Source organism: Coregonus lavaretus (assembly GCF_964263955.1).
Source record: "Coregonus lavaretus genome assembly, chromosome: 27".
Classification (NCBI taxonomy): Eukaryota; Metazoa; Chordata; class Actinopteri; order Salmoniformes; family Salmonidae; genus Coregonus; species Coregonus lavaretus.
The window spans coordinates 5,592,356-5,615,517 of NC_140014.1; positions in this window are offsets into that span (position 1 = coordinate 5,592,356).

A 23,162-nucleotide genomic window follows, 5' to 3' on the forward strand; every position below is an offset into this window, starting at 1 on the left:
TAACGTTTGGTGGAGGAGAAATCATGGTCTGGGGCTGTTTTTCATGGTTCAGGCTAGGCCCCAGTGAAGGGAAATCTTAACACTGCAGCATACAATTACATTCTAGACGATTCTGTGCTTCCAACTTTCTGGCAACAGTTTGTGGAAGGCCCTTTCCTCTTTCAGCATGACAATGCCCCTGTGCACAAAGCGAGGTCCATACACAAATGGTTTGTCGAGATTGGTGTGGAAGAACTTGACTGGCCTGCACAGAGCCCTGACCATAACCCCATCAAACACCTTTGGGATGAATTGGAATGCCGACTGCGAGCCGGGCTAATCGCCCAACATCAGTGCCTCACTAATGTTCGTGGCTGAATGGAAGCAAGTCCCTTCAGCAATGTTCCAACATCTAGTGGAAAGTCTTCCCAGAAGAGTGGCGGTTGTTACAGCAGCAAAGGTGGGACCAACTCCACATTAATGCCCATGATTTTGGAATGAGATGTTCGACGAGCAGGTGTCCACATACTTTTGGTCCTGTAGTGTATCTGACTCTACTTTTTAGGAAAACCAAATATTTGAGGTGGCCTCATAGGTATGGTGAGTGTTGTGCTTGGCCGAAGCTGAGCTGCAGCTTTGATAATAAGCGGTGTGTTCAGGAAGTCATGATCCCGAGTACACCAGAAGCCACCTGTAGCTCGGATCAACTCCGGGGAGCAGAGTGTGTGTGTGTGTGTGTGTGTGTGTGTGTGTGTGTGTGTGTGTGGTGGAGAGAGAGAGCACAGTATTTTGTATGGACACCAGTTCAGGTCTGCATGCTGGACACAGCTTTTAATCCTCATATTTATTGTTTAAACGTAGACAGCAATATGACGTAGATGCAGACAGTAAACAGCATAGTGGGTCAATTTCCGCAATAACTAAGAGCGTTGAAGCGCAAGGCTCTACTTCTCCACTTTTTTGGTCCTTTGGCTATCACGCTGTAACAGCATGAAGCGAACCCATGCATATGCGCAGATACTGTGTGTGACTGTGTGAAAGCGAAGTCTTGCATCTCACTCATCCCAACATCTGTGGTGCTGCTCGTGGCATAGTCATTTCGCTGAGTCTAGCTTTAATATACAAGATACTTGGCTTTACATTATGATGTTTATAATGACACCCTCATTGGGCTCGCGAGTGGCGCAGCGGCCTAAGGCACTGCATCTCAGTGCTAGAAGAGTCACTACAGACCCTGTTTCGATTCCAGACTGCATCACAATCCGGCCGTGATTGGGAGTCCCATAGGGCGGCGCACAATTGGCCCAGTGTCGTTTGGATTTGTCCGAGCTAGGCCGTCATCGTGAATAAGAATATGTTTTTAACTGACTTGCCTGGTTAAATAAACAATCTAATTTACCTCTAATCATGCCATCACAATTGCCCCTAAGCAATTGTTTCCCCGTTAGCAGTAGTTTCATGTAAATGCAAGACACTTACTGGTTCATTGAAACACAATTGTATGTATTCCATTGTCCTGTCTGGAGATGATCATCCTCCCATTCATTGAAATATGTGATCGGTTTCTGACGTTCACAAGCATATGTTTCCCATTCATGAACGAGTGGAATTTGCCAAACCATTTTAGTGACAACGTCTTCATAGGTAAAGAATGTCCTTTTAAAAGTAATTTATTCACACTGTGCATTATTTTCTCCAATTCTGTTTCCCATTACACTTATGTTGTTACTGTGTTTCTTGAGAAATACATTTGTTGGTGTATTTGTCAGTAATGACTGAGAAAGTAGGAACAATTTAAAGATGTAATGTATAAAGATGTACAAATTACACACAAATATCCCGTAAGGCCGCTGATTTAGACAAATAACTGTGGCACCTTTCCTTTATTAAGGTACATTATGGTCTTTGTGCATTTTGTACTTCAATTAACCAAGAGGTAATGTAACTCCCAGATACATTTTCTCTTAGAATCATTAAGATTATTAATGGTGACAGACAAGGTTTCTTTCAGTGGAAAATATAGGGGGTTCAAAACAAACAATGTATTCTTATTCAACCAATAAGATTGATTTGCCCTGTCACTCTTTATTAAAAGGATCTCTAACAATATACAACCGCTCGTATTTCTACTAGTTTTTTCGCGAAGTTCAATAGTAATGATTAATAGTGTCACCCCAGGCTTCCAAAAAGTGATTCATTTGTGTGTACATTAAATGTCAGTGAACGGCAACAGTACAGGTTATACAGTACACCTGGCTAACAGGAAAAATACCATAGAAATGCAATGATATCCCCTCTCATGTCCACAAACAGGTACTTACTAGCAATATGGAGTTCTGTCTCATTGATATGTAAATGTTAGTTTTTATGGTCAATATTATTAATACATCATAGGTATAGGCATTTGTGAACTTGAAGTGGGCTATTATAAGGAGACATGAGCTGTTATGTTCATAGCAAGCATTATATATGCATTGTATACAGGTGTTTCAAATCAAGTGTTACCAAATGTATATCTACTTGACCCCATTACAATCCCAAATCAGTCAGTATGCATAGATTGAGCATGCCTAGTTGTTTTACTACGGCCTATAGAAAATTAATTCAAAACCTCAGTGGGATAGAATCTAGTCAGACACCGGACCTCAAGGTTTAGTGTTAGGGGCATAAACAATATAAAATACATAATGTTGGAAAAATAAACCAGCATTGAGTTGAGCAGGTGCCTAATTTAAATCACAAAGATCTGAAATTGAAAAATGCCACCAATGCCAACTAGATTATGAGACCACAGACATGTTTTTTTGTGCTCTAATTTCTTTGCCAAGTAACAATTTGTGAGCCATGCACTCTGCAGAGACAAGGTGCTGAGTTAGCAATACATGTGTACTAAATGGCACCTTCATAGCAACATTTTAATATACAGTACATGTGCACATATCTCCCATTGATGTGATGATTTAACTGAAAGTACAAGTAATGCCCCTTGTATCCTAAATTAAGAATTTACCCTTACTGAATGACCCTCCATAATTCTAAATGGCAATTCAACGTATACTTTACTTGTTGAATTCTCTCTCTCTCTCTCTCTCTCTCTCTCTCTCTCTCTCTCTCTCTCTCTCTCTCTCTCTCTCTCTCTCTCTCTCTCTTCTCTCTCCTCTCTCTCTCTCTCTCTCTCTCTCTCTCTCTCTCTCTCTCTCTCTCTCTCTCTCTCTCTCTCTCTCTCTCTCTCTCTCTCTCTCTCTCTTCTTTCTTCTTTTCTTTCTTTCTTTCTTTCTTTCTTTCTTTCTTTCTTCTTCTTTCTTTCTTTCTTTTCTTTCTTCAGTATGGAGGGTGATCAGTGCCAGATAGAAAATGCAATGCTTAAATGATAAATAGGAAGGTGAAAATGATAAATACATTTTTATTTTCATGTGAGTCTGCATGATTTATGCAGCCTGGTCTCAGACTAGACATAACATAGTAAATGTAAATCTGGGACACTCAAATTAGTATGATACTGTGCCTTCGGAAAGTATTCGGACCCCTTGACCTTTTCCACATTTTGTTAGGTTACAGCCTTATTCTAAAATTGATTGAATTGTTTTTTCCACCTCATCAATCTACGCACAATACACCATAATGATAAAGGAAAAAACAGGTTGAAAAAAATGGATATATCTGAAATATCACATTCAGACCCTTTACTCAGTACTTTGTTGAAGCACCTTTGGCAGCGATTACAGCCTCGAGTCTTCTTGGGTATGACGCTACAAGTTTGGCACACCTGTATTTGGGGAGTTTCTCCCATTATTCTCAGCAGATCCTCTCAAGCTCTGTCAGGTTGGATGGGGAGCGTTGCTGCACAGCTTCTCTCCAGAGATGTTTGATCAGGTTCAAGTCCGGGCTCTGGCTGGGCCACTCAGAGACTTGTCCCAAAGCCACTCCTGCGTTGTCTTGGCTGTGTGCTTAGGGTCGTTGTCCTGTTGGAAGGTGACTCTTCTCCCCAGTCTGAGGTCCTGAGCGCTCTGGAGCAGGTTTTCATCAAGGATCTCTCTGTAGTCCCGTTCATCTTTGCCTCGATCCTGACTAGTCTCCCAGTCCCTGCCGCTGAAAAACATCCCCACAGCTTGATGCTGCCACCACCATGCTTCACCGTAGGGATGTTGCCCGGTTTCCTCCAGACATGACGCTTGGCATTCAGGCAAAATAGTTCAATCTTGGCTTCATCAGACCAGAGAATCTTGTTTCTCATGGTCTGAGAGTCTTTAGGTGCCTTTTGGCTAACTCCAAGTGGGCTGTCATGTGCCTTTTACTGAGGAGTGGCTTCTGTCTGGCCCCTCTACCGTAAAGGCCTGATTGGTGGAGTGCTGCAGAGATGGTTGTCCTTCTGGAATGTTCTCCCATCTCCACAGAGGAACTCTAGAGCTATGTCAGAGTGACCATCTCCTTGACCAAGGCCCTTCTCCCCCGATTGCTCAGTTTGGCTGGACGGCCAGCTCTAGGAAGAGTCTTGGAGGTTCCAAACTTCTTCCATTTAAGAATGAAGGAGGCTACTGTGTTCTTGGGTACCTTCAATGCTGCAGAATTTTTTTGCCACCTTTCGCCAGATCAGTTCCTCGTCACAATTCTGTCCCGGAGCTCAATTCCTTCGACCTCATGGCTTGATTTTTGCTCTGACATGCACTGTCAACTATGGGACCCTATTTAGACAGGTGTGTGCCTTTCCAAATCATGCCCAATCAATTGAATTTACCACAGGTGGACTCCAATCAAGTTGTAGAAACATCTCAAGGATGATCAATGGAAACACGATGCACCTGAGCTGAATTTCGAGTCTCATAGCAAAGGGTCTGAATACTTATGTAAATAAGGCTATAACTTTATTATAATTTTTTTAAGTCAAGGGGTCTGAATACTTTATGAAAGGCACTGTATGTTACGTTTGGTATGGTTACATATGACAGATGGTTACTTAAGGCAAAAACGAAAGTAGGGTGGTTGGTCGAGGTGGATGTGTTGGTGTATAACTCGAACATCTAGCAACCCAAAGGTTACGAGTTTGAATCTCAACGGGGACAACTTTAGCATTTTAGTTAATTATCAACTTTTCAACTACTTACTACTTTTGAGCTATTTTACAACTACTTAGCATGTTAACAAACCCTCCCCTAACCCTTTAACCGAACTCCTAGACTTAATCCTAACCCTGATCCTAGCCAATGTTGGCCAGCTAACTAACGTTAGCCACCTAGCTAGAATTCTAACATATCATACGTTTTGGAAAATCGTAACATATTGTACGTTTTGCTAATTCGAAACATATTGTACATTTTGCTAATTCGTAACATATAGTATGTTTAGCAAATTCATAACATATCATATGAATTGTAATTCGTAACATATCATATGAAATGGGTGATGGACTTCCACAAATTAATACATACCATATGAAACGCAACATAATGTTTCATACTAAATGGATTGTCTCGAAAGTAGGGTGGTTGGTCGGGGTGGATGTGTGGACAACTTTAACATTTTAGCTAATTAGCAACTTTTCAACTACTTACTGCTTTTTAGCTACTTTGCAACTTCTTAGCATGTTAGCTAAACCCTAACCGTAACCTTTTTAGCTAACCCTTCCCCTAACCATTTAACCTTACTCCTAAACATAACCCTAACCCCTAGCCTAGCTAACGTTAGCCAGCTAAAATTCTAACATACCATCAGTTTGCAAATTCATAACATATAGTATGTTTTGCTACTTTGTAACATATTGTACATTTTGCAAATTTGTAACATATAATATGAATTGTAATTCGTAACATATCATACAAAATGGGTGATAGACAACCACAAATTAATACATACCATACGAAACGCAACATATCGTACTAAATGGAGTGTCTCAGATTTGCGTACAGAATAATACAATAGTACACATTTAAATTTAAAAGTTAGAAAATAGAAAATGGTTAATTGAGAATCATAAATGGTAAACAGAAATTCTAAATAAAAATGGAAAATGGAAAATAGTAAATGCAACGTGCAAAGTGAAATTGAAAGTGGCTGTTTTCAAGTGTATGCTATTGCTTCATGGAGGCGTGAACCAGGAGAGCAACACACCCCCATGTAGTAGTACATCCTAGTCATGTCGGGCTCTCTGTACATGGATTTTAGACTAGTGTAACCAACACACAGGGTGCTAACCCAGGTCTCCTGCGCACCAGAAAAGCATAGTCCTGCTAAGCTGAAGCCTAGGCACTGACTCGGGGAGCCAATGCAACTTCAGGTCTCAGGCAAGGTTAAACCTAATCATTATGCATGTGTAGTAACTGAACCACCTCAGATACAATTCACCATTCTTTGACCTCCTCCTCCTCACAGAGACCCATCTGAGCCACTGCACAATATGAACAAGCATCGTCTGCACATCAGAAGAGGACATTAGCCAGCTAAACCAAAGCCTATTGCCAATGCAACTCTTCAGGTGTCAAGCAAGGTTACTCATCATGCGAACAACAAAGCAGCAAGAAGTGGTTTGATGACCACACACGTGATGAGTAACTTTGCCTGAGTGAGACCAGACATTTTTTATTGGCTCCCCAAGCTAAATTGCCTAGGCTTTGGCTTAGCAGGCTAAGGTGTTCTTCTGGTGTACAGGACACAAGGTTTAAACCCTGTCAGTTACACTAGTCTAAAATCAATGCACAGATAGCGTGACATGGCTAAGATGTATCTCTGCATGGTGGTGTTGTGTTGGTCTCCTGGTTCACGCCTCCAGGAAGCAATTTGCAAATATTTTGAAAATTAAAATGCTAAATTGGGCAGTTGGAAAATGAAAACAGCCACTTTCCATTTACCATTTTTTGTTAACCATTTGCCATTTTCATTTATAATTTCCATTTCCAATTAGCCATGTTAGATTTTAATTTTAACATTGCAATTTCATTGTGGCATGAATCATGTGCACTGATCTGAAAATATAAATGTATTTATAATTTTCACATTCCTATTTAGCATTTAAGCATCGCATTTTCATGCAACACTATTTGGATAGTCCATCTGTAGCTACTCTACAGACTATCAGTAACATTTCAACTATCTACTAACCCGATTTCTAACCCTTATCCTAACCCTAAACTTAACATTAACAAGCAGTTGCTTATCAACAGATTGTTGCTAGTATGACCATCTGTAGAGCATCTACAGATGGAAAATCCAGACGATCTAAATAAAGTGTGACCCATTTTCAAACTGGCCCTGCTCACCCTCCATAGTTCAGCACAGTTTTCTGTTGCTTCACTAACCGGGAGTCAGAATGAATATAGAGGGGAAGAACTGTTACAGTAAACGCCAAAGGAGGATGACTACAGGGAAGCAGAGTGGAAGTCGGAGTTAGTCAAAATCCCAAGCTATGCTTTCATTCCGGTAGGGAACCTGGTGCAAAGTACCCAGGGCACCACGGTTTGATTTCCCCAATGTTCATAATTAAACGTTTTTTATTTAAATAATCAGCGGGGAGGGGGGCTCCTTGGGCTCGTATTTTTGCAATAAGCTATTGTGGACCCAAATATGAGCAACTTTGATACTGAATCCATGCTATCTGTTAACTTTGGCAGAGGTGAGGGGATTCTGGGGATGCTTGCCTGTGGGTTACTCCACCCCTCCGACCCCCCCTCAGGTCGCAGAGTTCCTTCAAGCCACTGGTCTGTGTGTTTGGGGGGGGGGGGGGGGGGGGGGGGGTGAAGGGGAGCAGGGAAGGATGAAAAATAGAAGGGGGAGTGTGGGGGGTTATCACAGGGAAGACATTGTGATGCAGCTCAGAGTGAAAACCTGATCTCCAGTGTCTCAGAGAGCTGAGGTTTGCTGAGAAAACACTTCTCCAGGCTCTTCTTTGGGCCCTATCTCCCCTCGCTGCTCTCGCTGCTGTGCTGGATTGTAGGATGAGCTGATTCTGGGGCTGAGGAGGAACTTGAGCGCCCGGCCGCCCAGTGGGAGAGACCAGAGTCAACAAACAAGCGGCAGAGCAAATAAGAGACATGTACTGTTTGCGTTTCAGCCTTTGTGTGTGTGTGTGTGGGGGGGGGGGGGTGTATATATATATATATATATATATTTATATATATATATATATATATATATATATACAGTGGGGAAAAAAAGTATTTAGTCAGCCACCAATTGTGCAAGTTCTCCCACTTAAAAAGATGAGAGAGGCCTGTAATTTTCATCATAGGTACACGTAAACTATGACAGATAAAATGAGAAAAAATAATCCAGAAAATCACATTGTAGAATTTTTAATGAATTTATTTGCAAATTATGGTGGAAAATTAGTATTTGGTCAATAACAAAAGTTTCTCAATACATTGTTATATACCCTTTGTTGGCAATGTCACAGGTCAAACGTTTTCTGTAAGTCTTCACAAGGTTTTCACACACTGTTGCTGGTATTTTGGCCCATTCCTCCATGCAGATCTCCTCTAGAGCAGTGATGTTTTGGGGCTGTCGCTGGGCAACACGGACTTTCAACTCCCTCCAAAGATTTTCTAAGGGGTTGAGATCTGGAGACTGGCTAGGCCACTCCAGGACCTTGAAATGCTTCTTACGAAGCCACTCCTTCGTTGCCCGGGCGGTGTGTGTGGGATCATTGTCATGCTGAAAGACCCAGCCACGTTTCATCTTCAATGCCCTTGCTGATGGAAGGAGGTTTTCACTCAAAATCTCACGATACATGGCCCCATTCATTCTTTCCTTTGCACGGATCAGTCGTCCTGGTCCCTTTGCAGAAAAACAGCCCCAAAGCATGATGTTTCCACCCCCATGCTTCACAGTAGGTATGGTGTTCTTTGGATGCAATTCAGCATTCTTTGTCCTCCAAACACGATGAGTTGAGTTTTTACCAAAAGGTTCTATTTTGGTTTCATTTGACCATATGACATTCTCCCAATCCTCTTCTGGATCATCCAAATGCACTCTAGCAAACTTCAGACGGGCCTGGACATGTACTGGCTTAAGCATGGGGACACGTCCGGCACTGCAGGATTTGAGTCCCTGGCGGCGTAGTGTGTTACTGATGGTAGGCTTTGTTACTTTGGTCCCAGCTCTCTGCAGGTCATTCACTAGGTCCTCCCGTGTGGTTCTGGGATTTTTGCTCACCGTTCTTGTGATCATTTTGACCCCACGGGGTGAGATCTTGCGTGGAGCCCCAGATCGAGGGAGATTATCAGTGGTCTTGTATGTCTTCCATTTCCTAATAATTGCTCCCACAGTTGATTTCTTCAAACCAAGCTGCTTACCTATTGCAGATTCAGTCTTCCCAGCCTGGTGCAGGTCTACAATTTTGTTTCTGGTGTCCTTTGACAGCTCTTTGGTCTTGGCCATAGTGGAGTTTGGAGTGTGACTGTTTGAGGTTGTGGACAGGTGTCTTTTATACTGATAACAAGTTCAAACAGGTGCCATTAATACAGGTAACAAGTGGAGGACAGAGGAGCCTCTTAAAGAAGAAGTTACAGGTATGTGAGAGCCAGATATCTTGCTTGTTTGTAGGTGACCAAATACTTATTTTCCACCATAATTTGCAAATAAATTCATAAAAAATCCTACAATGTGATTTTCTGGATAATTTTTTCTCATTTTGTCTGTCATAGTTGACGTGTACCTATGATGAAAATTACAGGCCTCTCTCTTCTTTTTAAGTGGGAGAACTTGCACAATTGGTGGCTGACTAAATACTTTTTTTCCCCACTGTATATATATATATATATATATATATGTGTGTGTGTGTGTATGTGTGTATGCGTACGTGTGTGTGAAAGCCCGGCAATGTTGTTCAAGTCACGCTTGGATCACAAAACGTTTAATTCTGCTTATCAGGAGCGATTGGCACTTTTTTTCCACGGTGGCCATCTGAGGTGTCTTCCAGATTGCCACTGATACTGTATCTGTATTCATGCATGGCTTCTCTTCTCCAAAACATTTCCAGAGGAGTAAGATTAAAGGGCCTGACAAAGGGGAAAGTGGCAACGACGCTTCTCAGTAGGAGTCCAAAAGACCAGAGGTGTTGGTTCACCCCTTATCAAGACGAGGGAGGGGTGACGGGAGGCCAGGCCGGGGTGTGAAACCCAGGGAGGGGGTCAGGGGAGTCGGGTTATTCCCCTACTACTGAGCCTACTGACCCGTTACAGGGGTGGGCGCTGCCTCTGGGTTAGTAGGGGGGGACGGTTTATTTACCTAGCCTTCGTTTAGAGAGCGTCTCCCCTGACTGATTGATGGTGGTTGCCGTGGTAAAACCGCTGCTGTTTTAGTCTGTGTCCAATCTAATCAGCCAATCACTCACCTCGGCATGGGGTGGGGTAGGGGAGATAGAGTGAGCTGCAAGGGCGGTATACTGGATGGAGAAAGCGCAAGAAAGGTTCAGAGGATAACTACAGACGCACACACATTTGCATTTACAGCATTTAGCAGACGCTAAACACTCTCAAAGTTAATAGTCACATACTACAGATGTGGTACTTGACGGTGATCTGTTGGGACAGAGAGAGAGTTTGGGGTGGCACAAGCGCTCACACACACACAGTTATCAAATGCTCTTAATCCAGGCAGAGAATTTGTGAACTCTTCTGACATCAAAGCTATCAATGCTTCCCATTGACAGGATCAACATAGCCTGCTGCAAGCAATTGTTTATCAGCCTACCAGCAGAGTTACAGAGGAACAATGGAACAGTATTTTACTGTTGATATGGCATTATCACCAAACACACACAAGCGTGCGGCACACACATCATTTTTAGGAGAAATAACATCTCTGTTTGGCTTGCCCCGAACAACACTGAAGTCCATCGAAATGTTTGTTAATGACGCAAGTTGAACGGCATGGGTCATCTCCCACGCAGAGGCCCACACGCAAGTATGCACACACACAGAGTAGAATGTCAGCATACTAATATGTGTTCTGTTTGACTCAAAAGATAAATGCAATTAGCAATTTGTCATGGGACACCGAGACAATCTTGTAGGAAGGAAGGGTCTTGTGTACTGGTGTTGAGAGAGAAAACAGTGATGCCACCCAATGCTACAAGTACCTACCTTACACTAATGTTGTTCCAGACTGTGTTTACAATGGTCTAGGCTTTCAATGGGGCCACAGACTTAACTGCAGGAGTACGAAACCTCACACTGCTTATTGCTGGTCGCGGCACCTCCAGCCTGTTTGATATTTATTTACATGAACTTATTAGCACTGTCAGTTGAGAACTTTCTCCACTTTCTACTTCCGTCTTTTCCTCTTGGCTTGACTTTCAAAATGCAGTTAGTGCCAAGATAGAAATAGAGGTTGTTTTGGTTTTATTTCATCACTATTTTAACCAAGTAAACCTATACATAATCGAATAATTGTAGGGCGATAAGTCTAAAATAATAAATGTAATTAAAGACCCCATGCTTAAATTAGATTGTTTTAATCATCACTGTATTTCTAATAAATCACTATATTTATTTCATGAAAATATCTCTAAATATATATTTTATAATTTATTTCCCTGAGCCTCCTTTTGCCATTGAAATACTCATGTGGGCATGTTGATACAAACGTAAATATATTTACATACCTTCAAAGTAAGAGGCTACATATGCAAATAAAAGATGACTGGTCATTGGTCAGATGAATCAGATCAGATTGTGATGTCATGCTGTGGGCCAAAAATTCAATCTCATCTGAATAGGCTGAAATTCCAGGGGGGTTTTAAATTATGAAGCTCATACATTATAAGGGCTTTATATTTATTAAAAGGGTGTCGTGGAAATTCTTACACAGGGACACCCGAAGTCAATCTTAAATTAATCATTGTTTATTATCAGCGCGCATGTTCTATTTAACAGCATATTCGGGAATAATACTCTCTTCTTTTATATCTCCATACAGAATCCCTATATAACGTCATAAACGTCCACATTGCAGCAACGACCACAGCGCAGCAGCCCGAGAGGTACACATAACATGTTCTCAAGGAAATCTCAGTGTCCGGGGGCATCAATGAACATTGTTATAGCTCTTACCCATCTAAACTGTTACCCTCTGAAACATTTCAATGGCTTCTCATGTCAGTGCTCACTACTTGTAGATCGATGGGTGGTGGTGGACAGAACCCCTAGATAATGTTATAGATGGAAAAACCCAGCTCACACAGAACTGGTTGGGGTATCCATTCTTTCACGCACTCAGTAATCTTCTTTCACACTGGAGCTAGTCCCCTGACAGCTCTCATTCAGTCAGTAATTAATAGCTACATTTCTTAATATGTCATATCTCACAATCACACAAATTTCACATCCACATTCACTTAGGACTATTCTCAAACACACTCGGTAATCTCCCTTATTACCCCATGTGCATCTTCAATGATTCTCGTTGTTACTTGCTATGCACCATATGTATCTTCAACGGTTCTCTTGCCGCTACTTCCTATACATATAAATAACACCCCGTATTCAAAAACACTTAGTGTTATTTTGAGAGGCTGCAGACCATGTAGATATTTCGTATAAATGCCTACAGACAGCTGTCAGCGGGGCTTTCCATGGAACCGTTACGCCCTCGCTCTAGTCTTCTCATAAAACTAGTGGATAGCCTTCTCTCTATAAGATTATGAGTACTTTTTATGAGTTACTTTTATGCGTTATTTATGCGTTATTTTTATTTTTACACAGATTAATTTAAAATGACTTACTGAAATTCAGAAGACATGTCCTTCTTTTGTTCACGGATGATGTGTCTCCTCCTGGGCAGCTCACAGTAAGGGTCTGGCCGGGTCTCGTCATCTTTTGGTCAGACAGGAACTTCCCTCGCGCTTCATAAAATGCGCCACCGGTTTTCCTTGCTCACTGGAAAGCTCCGCAGGCAGAATAAATAATGTTGTTAGTGACGCCAAATTGTCATGGAAATTCTACATATGGAACACTCAAAGTCAATCTTAAATTAATCATTGTTTATTAACAGTTAACTGAAGAGGTTCCAACAAACTTGATGCACCATTGTGAAAATCTGTCAGGAGCTCTCCCGGGGCAGTCCCGTTTGATCTCTTATATACAGACAAGTTATAGTTGCATGATTTAACTTATTAATTCATCATTAAATCATCATTAACGTTTGCTTCATTCATGTGACCGACCAATACGGGGTCATGCATGTGACAGACCAATACATCACGAGGCTTCTTCTCTCTAAGCTGAGACCTTGAAACTGAGATATCGTTCATTCTCAAAAGAAGGCTCTGGGTGTACTGCCAAATTGCAGATACTGATAGTGAGGATTCGTTCAATCAGTCACTTGCATGAACTTAGAAAAAGGGTATTAGAAAACCACAAATATAGAACACGAAAGTTGGTAAATAGAAAAGCACCAACATAAAATGTTCCATCACAAGGGCATTCTAAGTTATTTCGATCTCAGTGTGGAAGTATCAATAAAAACAGGAAAATTACGTTTTTTACTGCACTGCCCCTTTAAAGACCAGAAATAAGAACAACTCTGCATATCCTTTTCACAATTAAGTCCAACAAGGTTGAGTACGGGATTGAGGGACTGTCCATTTTAAATACTGATTTTTAAAATATGTTTTACTACACATGATGACCTCATAATTACTGCTATGTCCAACATCCTGATGGAAGGAATTATTTTGACCATATCCATTGCTGGACAAAGTCAGAGCCAGGTGGAATCTCCAATAAGATTAGTATTGAAGAATATGACAAAAACTTAAAGGCCTGAAAGTCACCCTAACCGATTCCATGCAGATTACCAAATAGTACTTTGTAGAGCTAAATCAGTAAGCACTGTCTGGTCATGTAACTTGTCAAACCACACAAAAAAAACTCCTCACAAATACCCTCGAAGTCAACAAAGAGATTAAAACAACCGATAGGAGAGTTGTTTTACGATGTTGTAAACTAATGTTCAGAATCAGCTCCCTTGCAAACGACAGTCTTACTGTAAATGAACCCCGACCAAGGTCTCCCCCATCCCCCTGCAGGCCAAACAACCCCTCCCCCCCCCCCCCAGTCAGTTTGGTGTATGTGTGCGCGTGCATGTGTGCAGAATAAAGGTGCATTTCCTTTCAGCCCATTACTTTGACCAAGCTCACCTGTCACTCCTGATGGAGCTACTTTTGGCAAAACCAACCTCCTGAATGTTCCCACAGCGTTGCAGGAATGTTCTGACAGTTGTGGTAATCCCATGCTGCTGTTCTGATTTCAATGCCATTCTCCTTAGAGTAAATATGGGATTTATTAATACTGTAATGTTGGTTTATTGTTATGCGTGGTTGCATGTTAGTGACAAAGTGAACATTATGCAGCGCACGGCTTCAAACGGATCAGCGCCATGGGCAAGGAATGTCTTTAGCTGTAGAGTTTTCCTTTCAGAGCCCTCTAAAAACAGCTGAATCCTAACTTAAGGTCTGTGTGCGCTTAATTTGGACTTTTACGAAAATAAGGCCTTGATGTCAATAGGAGACTTGGGTAAACAACTTGAGTTACCCATGTGGATCTCAAGTAAGGATTCAGGCCTAAGAGAGATCCTGCTATAGTGTTCTTATGAGGATAAATATGTGGCTTCCACTTTTAATGGTTATTTTTACTAGTAACTCTGTGAAGATATCCTGTTGGGCATTAAGTGTGAAATTCTGTACAGCTGAATCATTTTCAACAAATAAAACAAACCAGACCTCTTCACACCAATCATTGAAATCTACAGCGTTAAAAAAGACTCCATAAAAATGGGTTCATATCTGTGCATCATTACTTTGCTTAATGTACAGAATATGCATGCACTTGTCATGTTCAGTGGGGCATACGGTAACAAAAAGTTTCTGTCAAGGAGCTGGTGTCAGTCTGTGTATGTTATTCTACTTGACACACTAAATAACCAGACTTTGAAATGGTTTATGAGAAAGCATAAATTATTGAGTACAATATGTGTTTATAATATGTGTTGACCCATGTCCTTCGGTGCTGTTCGCCTGTAACAAGAGAGGAATGCACGTTAGAATTTGTAGTCGCCAGCCTGGTCTCATAGTCTAGACGTAACATAGTAAATATATATCCGGGACACTCAAATTAGTATGATATGTTACTTTTGGTATGGTTACATAAGACAGATGGTTACTTATGGCAAAAATGACAGTAGGGTGGTTGGTCGGGGTGGATAAGTTGGCATATAACGCGAACGCCTAGCAACCCAAAGGTTGCAAGTTCGAATCTCATCACTGACAACTTTAGAATTGTAGCTAATTACCAATTTTTCAACCGCTTACTACTTTTGAGTTACTTTGCAAATACTTAGCAAGTTAGTTAACTCTTCCCCTAACCTTAACCTTAACCCTTTTAGCTAACCCTTCCCCTAATATTAACTCCTAAACTTAACCCTAACACCTAGCCTAGCTAACATTAGCCAGTTAGCTAACGTTAACCACCTAGCTAGAATTCTTAACATATCATATGTTTTGCAAATTCGTAACATATCATACATTTAGCAAATTCGTAACATATATTGTACGTTTTGCAAATTTGTAACATATTGTACAGTAATCTAATTCTTAACATATACAAATTGTAATTTGTAACATATACGAAATAGGTGATGGACATCTACAAATTAATACATAATATACAAAATGTAACATATCATACTAAATGGAGTGTCTCGGATTTAGGTACAGAATAATACAAAATGCTCTGAGACCGGGTTGAGTCAGCACTCCTACATTCATTTGTTTTTGGGTGTGCGCCAGACCATTGCTTCTAGCGCTGCTTATTTACTCTGTCTAATCTGACTTTGCTTATTAATGTTACCATTAAAATGTTTTGGTAATGTTATCGCTATGTTAAAGGTAGAAATTGTTTGCAAACTTACCTGGTGTGCCAGATTATTGAAAGGTGAATTGTTTGTTCCTCTCTGTCATGCTGGGGAGGGGAGGTGTGTTAAACTGAGCTGCGTTCAGGAGGGCTAATTATCTTGGGTACTGGGTTCTGTAATGTGGTTGGGGGGGGGGGAATGTTACCCGGATCCTTTATATGCATGTTGAAATATTATTAATTGAAGTGTGTTTGTATTTAGGAATGTTTCATATTACCTGAACATGTTTATTGTACATGTCATGCCTTTATTGAAGATAATTGTACGGAATGGTGATTGGATGAAAATGGTATGATCCAGGTTGAGGATATCCCAGGTACTATTTAAGACTGGCTGAATCCCAAGTCACTCTCTTCCCCTTCGGCCTGTTATTCGCATGTGCCGACGTCATATGCACAAGTGTCCCAAAGGTGAGGGAGTGAAAATGATCAAGGGTGTAGGGCTAATTAGATCCTCCGATATCCACTACGCCAGAGCCAGCAAGTGTGGCGGCCTAGAGCAAAGTGCTATCCTGACACTCACCTCTATATGTTTGGAGTTTGCGCAATTTGATACAAAATAATGGAGAGGCGTGCCAAATTATATGTTACGTGCATTTATTTATGTCTGATATTGAGACAACAAATGTAACAGATGAAATACCTCTCAAATAGGCCTCCCGAGTGGCGCAGCGGTCTAAGGCACTGCATCGCAGTGCTAGAGGCGTCACTACAGACCTGGGTTCGATCCCGGGCTGTATCACAACTGGCCGTGATCGGGAGTCCCATAGGGCGGCACACAATTGGCCCAGCGTCGTCCAGGTTTGGCCGGGGGGGGGGCTTTACTTGGCTCATTGCTCTCTAGTGACTGCTTGTGGCAGGCCAGGTGCCAGCAGGCTGACCTCGGGGGTCAGGTGAACGGTGTTTCCTCCTACACATAGGTGCGGCTGGCTTCTGGGTTAAGCGGGCGGGTGTTAAGAAGCGTGGTTTGACGGGTCATGTTTCAGAGGATGCATGACTCGACCTTCGGTTCTCGAGCCTGTTGGGGAGTTGCAGCGATGAGATTGAAATTGGGGAGAAAAAGGGTATGCAAACAGAAAATTATAATAATACCTCTCTAATTAACTGTTACAGAGTTGTATATCTTGTAAAACAACAGGGGGGATGTGTTCATTTGAATTTCATGCTGTTTTATTATTTAAAAGTGAATGAAAAAAAATGAATTTCATCATTCAAGTCACGAGTGTGTCCTGAAGTTAATGGGCTTACTGATCCCCTTGCCACTCTCCGGAAGTCACCTTCTGAGTTTTGTCAGCAACACGTGACAGCGGAGGGCCCTCTGAGCTAGTTGGTAGGGGCGAGGGGGTTGTGTGGGATTCACCGACTGTTTAGGCCAGACAGGGACAGAGGTAAGGTTGCCATGCTGGCACGCTACAGGCATTATTGAGGCCTGGTTTCTTTTGAGTGTTAAAGTTATTTGATTTATTCAGTTTATCCCCAGTTGATGTTTCATGTTTCCTCATCCTGTTTATTTTTAATGTACATATGTATGTGAATAGTTTGCCTCTAGTTCTCTGTTACTGTAAATAAACGTCCCACCCTGGAACATTGCACTGCTACTTGTTGTCTGCCTCCTCACTGAAACCTCCACCGCTAGGGCAGCCTCCGTTACAGTTTCACGGTGGAAAATGAAAATGTGTGTTTCAAAACATTTTCCATCTACTGAACAGGACCCAGGTCTCCTGCCGACCTGTCCGTTGGTTTTCCCACACTTTTTTCTGTTATGGCCGCACCCGTTTTCTATCGCTGGGCAGCCAGCCAGTTGGACACTTGCGATGCCAAGCAAACCTACGCAGGTCAATCCCAGCTACGGAGGTGAATCAAGCCTGGGGAATTATAGAATGCTAAAGAAATAAATAACAGAAAATAATACTAACTGAGTTATTGAAATCAGATTTGCGCGCAGCCCAAGTTCTCTGGCCAAGGAAGCTGTGTTATACATAAAGTAAATGGAGCTCTTGGCCACTCAACTTTTCACTCAACTCTTCTCCTCCTTTCCACTGTTTTCCTTCTTGCTGTTTCCCTTTTTTGACAGAGAACAGGCCGATCCAAGCTTTCAACAAGGTGGAGAGTTGGAGTGTGGTAGAGGAGGATCCCAACTTAGAAGGAAAAACGACAGTCTAAATTTAACATTATGCAACAGTTTATTATCATTTGATCATTAAATCTGAAGTAATTATTCTGTAATTCAAGCTGTTTAACAAAGGAATACATGTGCAAGGGCCGGATGAGTTTGTTAAGGTTGACAGAATCTTGCTGATGAAAGTTGTGCATAATACTTATTGTCATCCCACTGGAGTAATCAATTCCATGTGGCTATACTCATGTATTTATATATACTTACTTTGTATGATGTAAATGGAATCATGTATGCTAGGCTACTTGAGGGATCCCTTGATGTATGCTTGTTGCCTACAGCTTTGCCCCCAACCCCCGTCCAAACCTGCTGATAACCTTTGAAAGATTGATACATAGAGAGACATAACATATTATAAGCCATATTTTAAGACATTATAAAGGCTTATACCTGCAGGCTTTTAATGAAGTGTTTTTCCCCAAAACATTATCATCCACATTACAGCACTGAAGAATCAACTTAATTTGAGCCTCAAAACAGTGGGGAGTCTTGGAATAATATGGCTGTCAGAGATCCTATCACGAGTTGACAAAGTGTCCTTAAACCTTGAAGGACGAGTGCAGGACAGCGGAGCCACAAACATTGCCCTGACCGAAGGACCTTGTTTACAGAGCCATGTAGCAACCAAAACACACAAACACACCCTGCAGTGCTGGGGTCTCCCCCCTGTGGGGGCTTGCTCTAAAGTTGCAGGGGGGACTTGACAGATCTTTATTTGTGGGAATGGGGGTAAGGAGGGATGAAGAGAGTATAGTGAAGTAAGTGTACTTTGGGTAAGTGGCTTACAACAAATGTGTTGGACCTTGACGAGGTGCAGGGTTTCTCTGGGCCTTGCTTCTCTCATGGCACACAAAGAGTACACAAAGACATGATGTCATCGATCAATTAACTATTTTGGGTAGCAGTGAATTAAATGTAATTCCGATCAAACTATTACTATTAAATAAAGGGGGGCATATGACTTAATGTACAAAGCAAGAAGGAGAGATGGTGACCAGAAGAGATAAACAAGGGGACTGTTTGGTGGGTCCGTACAAAGACTGTGCCCAGTTTATTTGCAATCGTCTAACAATAACCCATGCAAAGAAATGCATTTTTTAAATATGCCCATAACAGTGTACTTATATGCACTTTGCAGCACAAGGAACCTTTTTTAATGCACCCAACTGTACAGTACATGTCCTACATTTACTGGACACACACAAACAGAATCCCAGATGTTCATATTGAGCAATCACCTTTGACCAACAAACACTAGCAACAATTGCAACAACCTGTTCAGCCACCTCATGTGATGACAGAACAAATTGTTTCAGGTTCCCATGTAGTTCGCAGAGTCGGAAACGAGGGCCTTTTAATCATGGCATGTGATGTCATAATATGAGGTCATGTTCGCCACCTCCTCTGCTTGTTTCTGTTGTATAAAGGGAGCGTTGTCCCACAAGGATCTGTATTCACGCCAGGTTCATTTTGCTCTGCTGCCGGTCTTGCAAATGAACCATCAACAAACGCAGATGATGGGAGCATGTTGTGAAAGTTAATTATCAGAAGATTAGTTGCAATTGGGGGTTGTTTCATCTTCCTTTCACATCCCTGCAGATATTCCTGGCAGCAAGCAACTTCCTGTACTTTTAACATTATTAATCAAACATTTCAACATTGCATTTGCCCCCATGCCAATACCTAACCCTGCTGCTGGTCTGGTTTCATGCTTTAAATAGCCACCAGGATTTCAATAGCTTGTGGGGCTCAGTGGAAAGTCTTAAATATAACAATTTTGTGTGCAGTATTTGCCTCACAATTGCACCTGCACCTGTTTAAGGGGCTATGGCGAAACATAAGCCAAATCAATGAGAATAAGCCAAATCAATATTCTCAATTTCCCTAACATTTGGATTGGAACTGAATTTGATGCATCTGTGGTTGTGCGTCAATTCAAAGCCGTTTTTGTATGTTGTCATAGGCTAAAGATGCACTTCAACTTGGCTCATTGGACAGAAAGGTGCACATCTCTCCACTCCCACACACAAAAGCTTAGGAAGTTTGGTCAATCTTTTAAAATGTGTTGGGTGCTCACAAAATACAAAGTATTTTGTGGTTAAATGGGGTAAGATATGAATGGATATTGTATATTACGAAGATATGAACCATATAGTTAAAATCAGATCCAAAATTCAGGCTCACTATTAACAACTAAAATTCCACAGTGTACCTTTAAGACATTCACCAGCTGCTCTTAAAGACTTTTTGCACAATTAGTATAAAAATTAACTGGACGTAGAATAACACCAACTGGGACTCAAACCCGGGTCCAGTGACTGTCAACCTAACCAACACCTTAGCTGTTATGTGATCCGAACCTCTTAATGAGGTCGCTAGATGTTGTGTTAAGGTCGCAATACTACCCCTTTCTGTTGGGAGAGCATGTCCCCATGCTTCTCCGATGCATGGCCGCGGGAAGATGTTTTGGGTTGGGGGTGCTGACTACGGGGGGAGTATTTTTCTCTGCTCATACGGGAGTAATAAAGGCCTAGTTTTTTCCCTTTATTCAGATTACAACCACTCACTTTCAGTTATTTGAAAAGGAAATAATCTCCCAAATATCACTATTTCTAAAACAAGCCATAGAAAGTTGGTTACAATTTCAATTTAATTCTCCAGAAACGATAATGCAACAAATATTGTGGTTAAACTCAAATATACTAATTGACAAAAAAACTATTTTTTTTTGACAAAATGTTTAAAAAAGGTATAATCTTCGTAAATGATATCATCGGTAGGACTGGTGGAGTTATGTCGCACATGCAGCTAACAAAAACATATGGAAATGTCTGCTCTACCCAAAATTACAACCAAATAATTGCAGCCTTACCGCAAAAATGGAAGAGGAAAGTGGAAGGGGGAGAAAGTAAGGAACTTGTCTGTCGGCCTTGCATTAAATAACTGTCACGGATTCTGCCGAGGCTGCTTCCCCTCCTGGTACGAGCAGGCGTCGGCGGTCGCCGTCCCCGGAGTACTAGCTGCCACCGATCTATGTTTCTGTGTGTGATTGCTTTTGTCTGTCTGTCACACCTGTGTCCAATTGTGTATTGATCACCTGTCCTATAAGTTCTGTCCTTTTGCTTAGTAGGATTGTGTGTTGTTGTTCGCCTGTCGTTGTGCTGCGTGTTTTGCGTCTTGTTTGTTATTTTAGTGTTTTACGCATGTTGCGTAAATGCTCGCCTCTTATTGTTGAGGTTGTTTGTTTACCGCTTCCTTTTGGATTTTTTGAGTAAACTCTGTTGGACTGAGCCTCGGTGTCCTGCGCCTGACTTTCACTACACATACACCTCACCTCGTGACAGAACAACACACCATCTCCATGGAGTCAGCAGGAACAGCGGCGATACCCGATTCCCTGGAAGACCGGTTTAATTACCAGGACGCCATGATCCGGCAACTCGGGGTCGCCATGGACGAGGTGTCCAACAGACTGCGCCGGTTGATGAATCGGGAGGTGCCCACGCCTTCTCACACCATCCCAGCACCAACGGCCAGTCCTCCTCTCTCAGCACCGGAACCCAGTGGTATTCGGCTCTCGCTCCCGGGGGCATATGACGGTTCTGCAGCCGGGTGTCAGGGATTTCTGCTACAGGTGGAACTGTACCTGGCCACTGTACACCCGGCGCCCTCGGGATACGAGAGCGTCTCCGCCCTCATCTCCTGTCTATCCGGCAAGGCGTTGGAATGGGCCAACGCCGAATGGAGGGGAATAGACGCCGCAACCATCACCTACGCGGAGTTCTCCCGCCGCTTCAGGACTGTCTTTGATCATCCACCGGAGGGTAAAGCGGCGGGAGAGCGTCTGTTCCACCTCCGACAGGAGAAGAGGAGCGCCCAGGAGTTCGCACTGGAGTTCCGGACACTAGCAGCGGATGCGGGGTGGAATGAGAGGGCCCTCAGCGACCACTACAGGTGTAGCCTACGAGAGGACGTTCGTCGTGAGCTGGCCTGCAGGGACACCAACTTGTCATTTGACCAGTTGGTGGACATTTCCATCCGTCTAGACACCCTGCTGGCCACCCGCGGACGTCCCGAGTGGGGGTCGTCCATTTCGCCCTCCAGCACCTCCGAGCCTATTCCTATGGAGATCGGGGGTGCTGGCGCTAGAGAGAGGAGGAGAGGGAACCCGAGGGGAGCCATCCCCTGCACCACCTGCGGTCGTGGAGGGCACACCGCGGCCAGGTGCTGGGGAGGGTCTCTTGGGAGAGGTGACAGCAGGCCGCGCACTGGGGAGTCATTTCAGGTGAGCAGGCGCCCCACTTACCCAGAGCTTTCTGTTGGTCACATGAATATTCCTGTGAGATTTCCACAGGTGGCACCTCATTCCCAGCATAAGGCGCTAGTAGATTCAGGCGCAGCTGGGAACTTTATTGATCGGGCATTTTGTGGTAGGTTAGGGATTCCCCTTCGGCCGGTGGAACCTCCGTTTCCTGTCCACACCTTAGACAGCCGGCCGTTGGGGTCGGGTCTGATCAGGGAGGTCACAGCACCACTGACGATGACAACGCAGGGGGGTCACGAGGAGATCATTCAGTTTTATCTGATTGACTCTCCTGCGTATCCCGTGGTGTTGGGACTTCCCTGGTTAAGCACCCATGATCCTACCATAGCGTGGCAACAGAGGGCTCTTATGGAGTGGTCTGCCCAGTGTGTAGGGAGATGTCTAGGTGTTTCCTTAGGGGCGACCTCGGTAGAGAGTCCGAACCAAGTGCCCGCACTGCGCATTCCCCCTGAGTATGAGGATTTAGCACTTGCGTTTAGTAAATCGAGGGCAGCGCGGCTACCTCCTCATAGACAGGGGGACTGTGCGATAAATCTCCAAACAGGAGCGGCTCTGCCACGGAGTCATGTGTATCCCCTGTCCCAAGAGGAGACAGCGGCTATGGAGACGTACATAGCCGAGTCCTTGGCACAGGGATACATACGGCCTTCTACTTCCCCGGTCTCCTCGAGTTTCTTCTTTGTGAAGAAGAAGGATGGGGGATTGCGTCCGTGTATTGACTACCGTAGTCTCAATCAGATTACAGTTAAATACAGCTACCCACTTCCACTGATTGCGACGATGA